Source organism: Lagopus muta, chromosome 6 (genome assembly GCF_023343835.1).
Source record: "Lagopus muta isolate bLagMut1 chromosome 6, bLagMut1 primary, whole genome shotgun sequence".
Classification (NCBI taxonomy): Eukaryota; Metazoa; Chordata; class Aves; order Galliformes; family Phasianidae; genus Lagopus; species Lagopus muta.
The window spans coordinates 49371822-49384243 of NC_064438.1; the positions used below are offsets into that span (position 1 = coordinate 49371822).

Genomic DNA, 12422 nt, shown 5'->3' on the forward strand with positions numbered 1-12422 from the left:
GAGGGTTGCGTGAGGGAGCCGGCGCCCGCTCCTTCCCGGGGGTCTGTCGCGTTCGGTGTCGCACCCGTAGGTGTGTGGGGAGGTGGGGAGGGGTGGGATCGCTTGGGCCTTCCTCGCTGTGCGGGAATGGGGGCTGGGTGTTCGGTAGCGAGGAAACCGCGGGCCTCCTTCGCTCGCTGCTTCAGGTCGGAGGTTGGCGGGCTCCAACGCCGGGCGTGATTACGGCGGTGTCAAATCCCCGGTAGGGCAGAGGAAGGCTTCCGAGCTGTGGTCGGAGGGCTGCGGTATTCGCTGTAATTTTAGGCCTTTCTTACGGCTTTGAAGTACGGACTGGTTTCGAGGTTGTTCCTAAATGGGAGCGGTGCGGAGAGCTGAGTTTTAAACGTCAGGTAATTAATGCGGAGAAAGTTGCTTTTGCGGAAGGCGCTCATTGGTGCAACTCGAGATAGACTTCTAATGGTTAACGTTAGATGCAGGACCAGTGGTGTGTGCATTTGATGTTTCGGGTCACCGTATTTATGAATAAATCCCTTCTACTAGTTGTTTCTTAGGGTCGTTGCCTTTATGGCATTTAGAAGAGCATTTCTAACTTGTCGTGCTGTTTGAATGTCACTCAGTATATGAGAACACAGGCATAATGATCGTTAGGCTTCTGGTTTCTATTTCAAGAAAGGGGCGTTTGTTATCTCGTATACTTGAGACTTAGCTTCCATAAGGTGAGTCCTTTGAAACCTTCCTGCCTTTAGTCCACCGTGTAACATGGATAAGGAGGTGGAGGACTGGCAATACACCCAGGGCTGTGCAGAAAGCCTGTGGGTGAGGAGGGAGTCAGAACTGGGCCTGCAGGCTGCTAAGCAAACACCCAAATCACTGCTCCTCTGTAAAATGTGAGCATCTACTGGAGAATTAAGTCTACCTCGTTATCTGTTTACTGTGACTTGACAGATCTGATATGTTCTGTATAATGGTATGGATTTTAGTTTTGCACTGCAGTGAATTTTCTTAACCTAGTTGTTTTAAATAATACTTAGTCAACAGTCTCTTGAAACGTGTTATGAGTGTTCTTCTATCAAACATTTAAGCAGTTGCTTTCTTTCCTATTTACAAGATATTATGACAGTATCTCTGAAAATCTAGCATTTAAACTATTGGCATGTTTGTGTTCTTATATCTTGAGTTTATTTTTTCCATACAAAGTAACTGTGGAGTTCTCTCACGTGTTACAGAATGAGCCTTTATGTAGTGTAGTTACGATACATGTGATTCTTGCAAGTCGTCTTAGTCACCTCTTGCCATGCTTAAAATAAATAAAAAATGAAATCTGAAGCTTGGAACTGCATTGGAAATGGGGAACTGAATGACTTTTTCAAATTGTAGAAAGGATTTTGAGATTAGTGTTCCAATGTGTTTTTTTCCTGGCTGCTAAAAGCAGCTTTTGTGCTACATGGTAACAGAGAAAGTGTTAGTTTGTCAGATTGTTAACTTATGAGCTTTGTGTTAACCTGTTACAGCACTGCGTATTGTTTTCCTCATAGCAGTATGAAATGCATTGTTCAGAATTCATTTCAGTGAGCTCTTATGGTACTAACAAATGAAAATATACTTTGAAATCTTTTTATGTAATATGCTAAGTTCTGTAAAATTAATCCAGAGAAATAGCTGAAATAAGCTAAAGAAATATTTAAAATGAGAATAGAGAAGCCAGGCTGTCTTAAACTTGTAATGGTTGTTTCTTTGGAATTTATTTTGGAACTATTCATTTGAAAGGTGCTTTTGTCTGTGTACAAAGTTCAGAGAAGAACAGGCTGACGCTTTCAACTGATGATTGGGGACTTTTGGTATAAAAGGTTACATATTTTCTGGCTATGGTTGCAGGAAGGAGCTACTGTTACCTAAGTTGATAGTATGTATGTCTTAAACTGGACAAACTAAACTTTGCATGGCTTCCACTGTTGGGTGAGGGACCCAAAAATTTGTGATCTCTGCATAATACAAATGCTAACAACTTCTCTTTTGAGTTACTTCACAGTTATCAAAGTGTCTCTTTAAAACACTCCCTGATAATTTTCAGACTGTGATTTTCATCTTGGTGAAGTCATTAAGATAGAGTACAAATTGAAGTTAGTGAAGCTGTGTTGTATCAGGTAGCTAAGATTGTGTCTTTTATTTTACTTTTCCAGAGCAAGAACAGGAGCAAACTTTAAATGTTATACTTCTATTAAAATGAGTGAAAGAACCACCAGGACTTTATTTTAAGGAGAAGTGTTTGTCTGATGCTGGGATAATTCTTGTATCAGTGATCTATTGCAGATCAGTGCATGTCAAACAGGAGTTGCACTCAAACCACAAATAATAGATAATGCTAATATTAAGTGAAAAGTACCACTTGTAAAGATGTTTCTTGAAATCAGTGATGCTAAGTTTCCTTCTTTTAGTTTCCATTAAATCCTAAATATGTTGCATCTGCTATGTCTGGTTTGTGAATCATTTTTTAAAGTACGCTGCTAACACATGTTCAGTTTAGGATATTTAAACTATAGAAAGTAAAACCTTTTCAAGACATTTCTTTAAGCTTGTTTTATTTTCTAAGAAGCCTGATTGAGGAACAATGTCCAGTGTTGGGGTTGGAATACAGATAAATAATGATGATAGTTAGGAAGAGCAGTAAGGGAGCTTTGGTAGCATTTCAAGCTGTCTTTAGAGGTTTTTTTTCCTTAAAAAGTAAAAAATGTATTTCACACAAATTCATTCTTAAATGAATATTCCTTAAAATAATAAAAGCTCAGCTTTCTTTCTTTTCTTCTTTCTTACCATAAAGCATTGCCATTACCATGAAACGTATCACCAAATTGCCGTGTATTCCATGGCAGTGAAAGGACATCAGTTGTCAACCACTGCTGTGAGTTTTTTCTAGTCTGTTATTTTGTTTGTGTTTTAGGCTAACAAAAACTTGATCAGTTCTCCTTAGCTAATAAGGTAGTGCAAGCTTCCAGAAAACTATTGTTTTTTGGTTTGTATCCACTGAAAAAGGAAGTGCGGGTATAGTTTAGAAAGGAGAAATTGAACTATGATTGAATGAGAGGTGGTTGCTTTACATATGAAAGTATATAATTATTCTCAACTATGCTGAGTGTCAGTAGGCTTTCCCTTACAGTCCTCCTCAACTTTGACATTAAGGCAAGATACGATCTTCTGTTAAACTGAAAGGTTGAATTTTTGTGAACTCAACTGATCTAGTGACTGCTGGAAATGATGGTACAGCAGCCAGGTATCTTCTTGGCAGTGTGCTCCCTATATCCTTGCTAGCTTTGGCTGTGCTCAGCCTCAGTTTGAGCTGGTTTAGCTTGTCAAAGTTTAGCTTGCTAAGCTAGCAGTTCAGTACATGCGCTGTTTAAATTTTGATTTGGTGAGTTGAACCATTTTGTCTTGGGTTCAGGTATGAGCAAGCACAGTGAGAGCAAAGAAAGGGGTGAAGAGAAAAGGAACAAAGCTGCCTCCAGGCTGTCAGGTTGGATTCGTTTCCTGACTGTCTCACCTGAGCAATGCCTTTACTGCTGCCTTAAGTTCAGATTCAGAATGATCTGTTCTTTAGGGATTGTTGAATTAATCTTGAGAGTTATAGATGATAGAGGAGGCTTTTTCTGTTTCATGGAGTAGAAGTATAAGGTAATCATTCAAAAATGATTGATCAAACCATGATGCATTGGTGCTTTGGATGGGTTGCCTTTTTCTGCAACGCACATCAGGAGTGAGGGCTGCTGCTCGAGTCTTGCTGATGAGACAGTCTCAAGGTACGTCAGTCTGGTTTGTGTCTGGTTTTGCAAAATGGTTTATTAGTTGATTCATTAAGCTTGAGAAGGAGCATGCTATTTCATCATCTTTCTTGTCATAGGCATGACTGACAAGACAAGGCTTTCTAGATCGCTGCTGACATTTAACTACCAAATCTGTTTCCCTTTTTACTCGGAAACTAGTGCGTTTTCCCTTTCCCCCCACCACTATAATTAGTGTATTCTCTCTGTTTATTATAAAGGCTTCTGGGCAAGTCAGCATGCAGCTGAGGCTTCAATACAGTCACATGAAGGTGCATATTAGCAGCAGCGTGGCACTGTATACAGGCTTGGTTTTTACCACACATTGGGTTGTTACTGAATTTGAATGCCATTCAACTTATTATATTAATTTTTCTTTGCTAACATGTGGCAGGCTTTCCCAACAGTAGTTGTTGGTTTACTTGTTTATTTTGAACTTCTTTCCTGCCAAAAGAGAATGTCTTCAGTTGTATTTCTTTTCCTCAGCTACTGAAGGCAGCAGTCTGTCAATAGCTGTGTGATGTTAGAGCGTGTTATAATGGTATCGTAGTGAAAAACAGGTAGCTGGTGAGCTCAGGCTGGGGAAGGTGTGGAGGGTGGAATCTGTGTGCTGCTGTCTTTTCAACCTTACATTGAACAGCTGACTTAGAAATAATTATATTTGTACTAAGATGAAGGTAAGCTCATATCTTAATGTTTTTTACAGCATTCTGGTAATCCCCAGTTATCAGCAAAAATACTGCTGACGTGTAGGATTCTTTCCTTTGCATTATTCTAAATTATTCTAAATTGCAGTGTTGTGTGTCTATTTGGTAAATTCTTAAATATGTCTTTATTTGGATCTCTATTGTCCAGCTGAGAACTATTATACTTGGTGATGACTTTTGTTCTATAGAATGTTCATCTAGGATCTTGTCTTAATGATGGAGTGATAATGGGTGGCATTTGTCACCGTGCTTAGTATATTGCTTCCTCTGGGAAGGGTAGTGCTCAGCAGCTCTAGGTTGGAAGCTGGAATCTGCAGAAACAGCACATTTTCTCAAACTGTGGTGGGGAGGTGAGTTAATACTACTTCATATTGAGGTATCACTAGGCTGTATCAGACCTCCAGAAAGATGTGCATTCCAGCAGCATATATGAGCTGTGGAAATATTGAGGTTTGTGAAGATATTTTTAGATACACTTGCTCTGAAGCACAGTGAGGTGCACCTACATCTTTGAGACCAGTTCTAGAATAAGATTGCCACAGCCCTCATACATCACTTAAGAATAGCGTTCCTATTTTTTTCCTAACATCTAACAAAACCTTTTTTCTCGGGGTGGAAAAAGCTGATTGCTGTTTTCTGCTGGGGCCGTGGAGAACAACTGACTGCCTTTGGCAACAAATCTAGATCTCTTTTAACCTTTCTTCTCATGTTGTGACTTTTAAGTGTTTGATTGCTCTTCTCTGTTAGCTTCAATTAGCTAGCATTATCTGCAGTACCTAAAGGAGATATTGCCCCAGAAAAAGGGAGAATAATTCCCTGTGTCATTCTCCTGATGTTCTTGCTACCATGTTGAAGAATGTTGAGATCCTCGAATTATTCTCATGGTATTGACTTGCTGGGATGGTTCATTGCTTCTTTCCTCCGTGCTTTCTTTTAATTTGTCACATGGCATATTCATTGAATTCTGTTCTATTTGCTTTATTAAAAGGTGTTTTTATTTCCAATTCTGTGCTGCATACTGCAAATAATCCTTCTAATCTTGCTGTTATTCACAAGTCTGCTGTGTTTTCTTGTCCTTTAAAAAAAAAAACCCTAAAAAACCATGATACTTAGCTTGCTTGTAGGCATCACATGAGGCATACGAACACAGAAGTGTTCCTAATGTCAAGGCATTGTGTTTGCTGCTGACCTTTTTCTTATAGTCCTGTTATTCTTATTTTTTCTTCAGAATACAATTAGACTGATTTGATGCTGACTTTTGGCAAATTTGCCATCTGTGGAATTTTCCCCTGATTGTCCGGCTGCTTATAGATATTACTGCGGTATTTTTCATACCAAGAAAAGGCTGTCTGTAACTGTCAAATTCTACTACAAAGTTTTTGGCTACTAGAAGTATTGTGGAAATGAAATCAGAACTTTCCTCAAAGGTGTCTGATGCAATCCTGTAGCTGGGTAAATATTTCTATTCTGTGCTGTGAGGGCTTGTGTAGGCTGCATCTATTCAGTTGTTGTGGATGTGGCACTATTAACCCTTTTTAAAAGACATTGCAGATTTGGTTGGATGTGCTTTTATGGTTATTTTCTCTGTGTGTGTGTGTGTGTGTCCTGAGATCCCTCAACTTCTTTCTGAGTTTTTCTTCCTTGCATTGTAGGTAAGAGTTGCATTCAAACTGGATTCACCAGTCCTGTGGAGGTGTTGTGGCTGGATCACTAATTGGCTTCCTACAGATCTGTGCTTGTGAAAGTATTTGAAAGACTTTTGGAAAATCCAGGCTTTTAATGGATAGGTAGACTCACTAACTGAAGTGTTGTGATGTAGCTGGATGTTTTCTTTGATTCTAGCTGGACCCCATGCTAAGGACTGCCAGGACTTGTTACAAAGTGCTCTGGTGATCTGATTTTTTTATTTTTATTTTTTTAGTTTTTTTGATTTTTTTTTTTGTTTTCAACAAATGTCTTTCAATGACACTTAGGAGGGAAATAGCCAAGACTTAGTGGTGGGTTACAGGGTAACAGGTAGTTTTAACAGGTTAACTCTGTCACGAGGCTTATACAGAACAATTAGGGCTGACTCGAGAGAAAACCTGACAAATAAATAGCTGTTTTAAAATGACCCTATTAAACATTTCTTACTGTGGAAGAGAAGGGGATACTTGCACTTGATGAAGCCTACAAGGTGATCATTCTCTGGGGGCTGCTTCTGTTCTGTAGGTAGTAGCATTAGTCTGTAGTGCTTTCAGCTTCTCTAGTCCATGCTCAGGTCCAGGCTTCCAGCCTGCATTGCAACTGTCTGACTTCAGTAAGCTGTATGTTGCAGCCGCAAGTGCTGGGAAGGAGATGAACAGGTCGTTCATCTCTATCTGCCTGCATGGCAGCAGTGTTTTAGTGTCAATGCTGGGCCCTGCTGGCCAAACCCTTATGTTGGTAGGCAGCATTTTGTAGACAGTATTCTGTAACTAGGGATTTTTTGCCACTGCAGGTAGAATTTTTGTTTGGCATTACAAGTATATTTCTAGTACACTAAGTAAGTCAGAGGAATTTAAACTAATATAGAACCATTCATTGTGGTACTTAATCTTTGCAGGCCAACAACATTTTAGTCATAATGCCTCACGCAAATAATGATCATTTGTAGCACAAACGTTTTTGCTTCTGGAGAGAGCTTTGTGGGCCAGCTTTGTCAGAATATTGACGAAGGAGTTGTGCTTAGATTGCCAGGAGTTTGCATTACGCTTTGACATCTGACAGTTAATAATTAAAATGAATATTGAAGGTGCTTCAGACTCTATTTAAGCCTTGCATAATCTTATCTCTGATTGGCTCGCAGGCCGTAATTGGCGTTTGACATTGCAAAATCAAATTTAGTGCCCTAGATTGAAGTATTGCAAGTCTGTGTGAAAGAAGCCATCTGAAATGCTTATTTTTGAGTGATATGTATTCAAAGGCCACTTGCTGTCCAGTTGTCCCAACTGTGAGTTGACACACTTGGAAACGATGCTGTTTGAAAATGGGCAAGGAAAGCCAAAGCTTTTCAGCCTAATAACACCATTCTCCTTCAAGAAAACTTAAGGAAACTAAACAGTAATAATAATTGTGCCGTAGTGTAAGTTGAAGTAATGATATTTTGTTATGTCCTCATGAACTGACAATCTTTCCTTCCTCACTTCACTCTACTAATAAGTACAAATGTGTATGCGATCCATCTTCCAGCACCTAAATTGCTCCAATTTCTTGCCTCCTGTAGTTTAAAATAAAGCAGCTGTTTTTTCTTGTTTCAGCTCCTGTTTAGCAGACTGCTGGTAGAAAACATAGCCCTATAGTTTTTGTGGGCAGGACCACCAGGCACTGCAACTGAAGTCTTTCCAATGACTGTGACATAACTTGGAGTCGGAATTTACTCTTGCGTTTTCCAGAAAAGCTGTTCATAATGCAGTGACAAATCTTTAAGTGATGCTTTCTGTAAAATGATTTCAGTTCTGGCATACTGACCGTGATCAGTCTTTAATTTCATAAGTTAATTGTGGAATTCACAGGTGACTGCAGTAGTCGAAGTAGTAATGCTTTTCTGTTGGTAACTCTGTGGGATTGGAAAGTGGTTAATAAACACATCCTTGTTTAATAATCCTCATCTTTGCATGCATGGAGAATGTGCTGTATTAGAGTAACTATCAGCCTGGAGAAGAGGAGGCTCAGGGGAGACCTCATTGCTCTCTATAACTTCCTGAAGGGAGGTTGTAGTGAGCTGGGGGTCGGCCTCTTCTCTCGTGTCATTAGTGATAGGACCAGAGGGAATGGTTTCAAGCTACGGCAGGGGAGATTCAGGCTGGACATGAGGAAGTATTACTTTTCAGAAAGGGTGGTCAGGCACTGGAATGGACTGCCCAGGGAGGTGGTGGAATCACCGAGCCTGGGGGTGTTCAAGGAAAGACTGGATGTTGTGTTGAGGGACATGGTTTAGTGGGAGCTATTGGGAATAGGTGAACGGTTGGACTGGATGATCTTTTAGGTCTTTTCCAACCTTGGTGATTCTATGATTCTATGATTCTATAACTGCTGGCCTGAGCAAGAGCTCTTAACTAAAGAAAGCCCTGGAGTAAGGAGGAGAAGCTGCATGAACATTGGATGTTATAAGCAAAGTTATTGTCCTCGGTCTACTAGGAAAACAAGATGTAATTCCTATTGTCTGTATTAGGAGTTTGCATACGTTTGTTAGGAAAGTGATAGCATGGAAAATTTCCATGGGATTCCAGCTTATGGTTTTAAAGCTCCCTCTTGACTAAAGGAAGAGGAAGCAGTGACAAAAGGAGACTGAATGGATGTCAATATATATTGAGGCTGTGTTTTAAAAAGCCCAGAAGCATTGTGAAATAAACTGTTGGAATGGTGCCTTATGGACACTTCAGCCTGCACAGTCACAAGGATAACAATAAATATGAGCAACATGACTTTTTTAGACCTTTTTAATAGGAGTGTGGGCCAGAAGTCTTAAGTAGCTAGCTGTGTACACTGAAGGTGTCACAATGGTCCATCTTGAAAAAGCGATTTATGAGTGCAGGAATAGTTGCATGATTTGGCAATACAGCTTTCAAAGTTTGATATTTTGAAAACGCAGTGTTTCTTACTTGTATTACTGATGCAGCTGTGTTAATCCAGGTGGATGTTCTTAAATTTGTTTGCTTTTTCCCCCAAAGAAGACTGTCAGAAATATAGGGTGCTCTCAAGGAAACTGTCCAGTGATGTTCGTGTCAGCCTAACACGTGCCATGGCTTTCCTTTCTCACCTTGGCAGGGAATCTGTGTTCCCTTGTGCAGAATAACTTGTAGCAAACTCCTGCAAAGCCGTAATGTGCTGTTCCTCTCGGTGAAGTTTGTGACCTTCTAACAGAGTTGGCAGGATAGATTCAACCGAGCCAAACAAAGTTCTGTGTTTGATCCAAAGTGCAGTATTTGAACTGGGCTGGTTGAAAGGTAGGAATGGTTCTGAAAGCAGAAGTCCCTGGCACGTGTAGAATTCGTATGCCCATATCAATGGGATGGATGGTTAAACAGCTGAGCTCTGTTCAGCTCCATGCTCTAGTACAGGCTGCTTTTATGACCTTTGGCAAAAGGCTGGAAATGTGGATGGTTACTTGTGGCCAGCACAGCTGCGTGCAGGAAGATCAGTAAGTGACAAGTAGCAGGCAGATGGCTCCCTTCTGTCCTTCAGGAGAAAATCATAGGAAAGAGGCAGTGTTGTGTGTCCATTTGGTAAATTCAGCACTTTCAGACCTTTCATGGTAATTTTTAAAGAACACGATTAATAAGTGCCATTTTTCCCCCCTCACCTAATATCTGTGCCATTGGAGTTGTCAGCTCTCGTTGCTACTTAGAGTATCTTCAGTACTGTGCGTACTTTAAAATAAGGCTGTTGGGAAAACTTATGCCCAGATCAGATCAAGTCTTTTGCTCTCGAACTTCCAAAACAGGATTCTGGTTTGCAACCTAGGTGATATCCCAGACCTCGTATGTGTGTGATTATGGAAAATCTGAGTTCACAGCAGCGTATCTGTCAGGGATTTGGTTCTCGGTATGTTTTCTAGTAGCCTGCCTCTTATTCTTGTTCAGCAGCACTTTTTGCCTCATTGGCCTGGGTTGTTATGAAATGTCTTCAGGCCCAGAAGGAAGATACAGTACTGTAAATTAACGTCAGAACAAAGAGTTAAGGCAGATGTGTTATTTCATCTGTCTGTTACTAAATACAACCACGAAAAGTATAAACCAATGGGCCTCATTCTGGATGGGAGCATAGATTATATATTTAGTAGATACTTTATTCACATACCTTCTGCAGAACTGTTCTGGGGCTGTAAGAACAACAGCGAGTTGCATCTTATTTTTAGTACAGAAGTAACTAGGCTTTGTTCTAGTAATATTTTGTTAGCTTGCTGCAACGTGAGGGAGTTGTTGGCTTAATAAAAATAGTGTACGAAAAATGTCTGGCATTCCTGTAGGGCTTGCAAAATCCAACAGTAGCCAGAAAGGGACACAGCTTTGACTTGCTGGACAGACATTTCTATATTGTATTTGACTCTTATTGAGCTTTGTAATGAAAAAAACCATAAATTGATTAACAATTAACTGCTACAGTGAAATAAGTTTCTATAGCAACAGTGCAATGCGGGCTACAATTATTCAGGCTGCTTTTCTGGAACAGATAAAAATTTTTCTTTCAAGCAGTGAATTTACGCTGCTGGACTAAAACATTGGTTTGTTATAGCAACGGATAATCCTGAGCTCTTTGGCTGCTGCTTTTTCTTTTTAAATCCTAAAGAAATAACTTGGCCTCTTTTGTGCTACAAGAGAGGTGGGAAAAACATGAGAAGATAAATACTAGAGTGGTGAACTGGTGGAAACACAACTTAATATTGCTTGCCTGTAGGCTATTTAGTATAACAGAGCCATAATGTATGTGTTGTTAAGCGGTATGAATTTATACTTCCACCTGTTGACAAGTTTACATGAAATGGAGCTTGCTTTAATTTGATAAAAATGATCGTATAGCAGCTTGGAGATTACAAGTAAATTAGCTAATAGAGTTTAGTGCTAATGAACTGAATGCTGATATTGATTCTATAAATCAGTCAGGTTCTTGTTTGTTGGTTTGTCTGTTGTTCTGTGTACGTTTGGAGTCTGTGCATATTTTGTTTGTTTTGATACTTGTGAATGCCCTTAGAGGAGTGTTCTACTGCAGGCTTCACTGTTAACACTGGGAAATACAAGGGTTTTATAAAGTGACACTTTTTTTTTTCTTTTTTTTTTCTCCACAAAGCACACCTGTAAAGCCACTTTTTGGAAGTAACTATTTGTTACTTGTTTTGGTCTTTTAAAATTGGAAGAAATGGAATTTGAACAGCTGTGGTTTAGAAGCTACTGTTGCTTTGGTCTTTCAGCAGGGAACTTAATCTTGTGTAATGTGTTTTAAGGATACTTTGGTTGTCTGAGCGCTCGAAGGAAGAACCAAGAACAGTGGCAATATAAAGTCAGTGCCAACAGACAGCATTCACAGATACGTATGTTCTGTTGAAGCGTCTTTCTTTTTCTGGTAGCAGAACATCGTACTCACATTTGGGAATAGAAGAATAAAATAAATTCAAAGCTCCAGGGAAAGTCCAGGCTTTGGAGGTGTGACTTGAGCAGAACTCTTGTCCAACAGGTTGGATAACTTCCCTGTGTGTGCTCAGGAGATGAACAAGTCAAGGGATGATGCTGTCAAGTCCCGTGATGTTTTCAGTTTGTTCCATGTTTCAGGGGCCACCGAAGAGCAGCCTGCTCTAATTTAAATAAACAGCACTTCTAGCAGTTACAACTTTGTAAGTTTTACTTAGAGATTAGCCAATTTAAACAGTTTCCAAGTGAAAGAAACTTGCAGTGTTCTGTAAGTATCCCTCCTGAGCCAGAGCACTGAGCAGCAGTTGCTGAATTGGATGTGTGTGCTTTTATGTGGAATCCATTTAACATTTACGTACCTATTTTCCTTGTTTTGTCTCTCACATCTAGTGTGTGTGTGTGTGTGTGTGTCTTTGTACAGGTTGTCTGAACTTCTTTCGCATTAAAAATAGGTGGGAGAGGATTGCTTATAAGTGCAGTAAGTCGTGTGGGTAGACTACAGCATTAGGAGAAAATGAAAGGGTCTACTGGAGTGTGAAGAATAAGAAAGAAACAGAAATGTAACCTTCCTACAGCTGTGAGTTTGTTATAACGTGCTAGATTGTAACTGCTGAGGAAGAGATTGTGGTTAACTAAGTGTACATCTGAAGAGAATCTTGTCAAGCTTAATTATATATCTTTCCTTGACTACTTTATAGCTGCTTCAGTAAACTGTAATTCTCGCAGTGGAAGAGACTACACTATGTACATCTACTACT

General features: G+C 39.8%; 1 protein-coding gene across 3 annotated transcripts in view; it reads left to right on the forward strand.

Annotated features, from left to right (window-relative positions):
- Window positions 1–12422, forward strand: part of WDR20 (WD repeat domain 20) — a 46086-nt gene that overhangs the window by 543 nt on the left and 33121 nt on the right. The window lies entirely within an intron of this gene.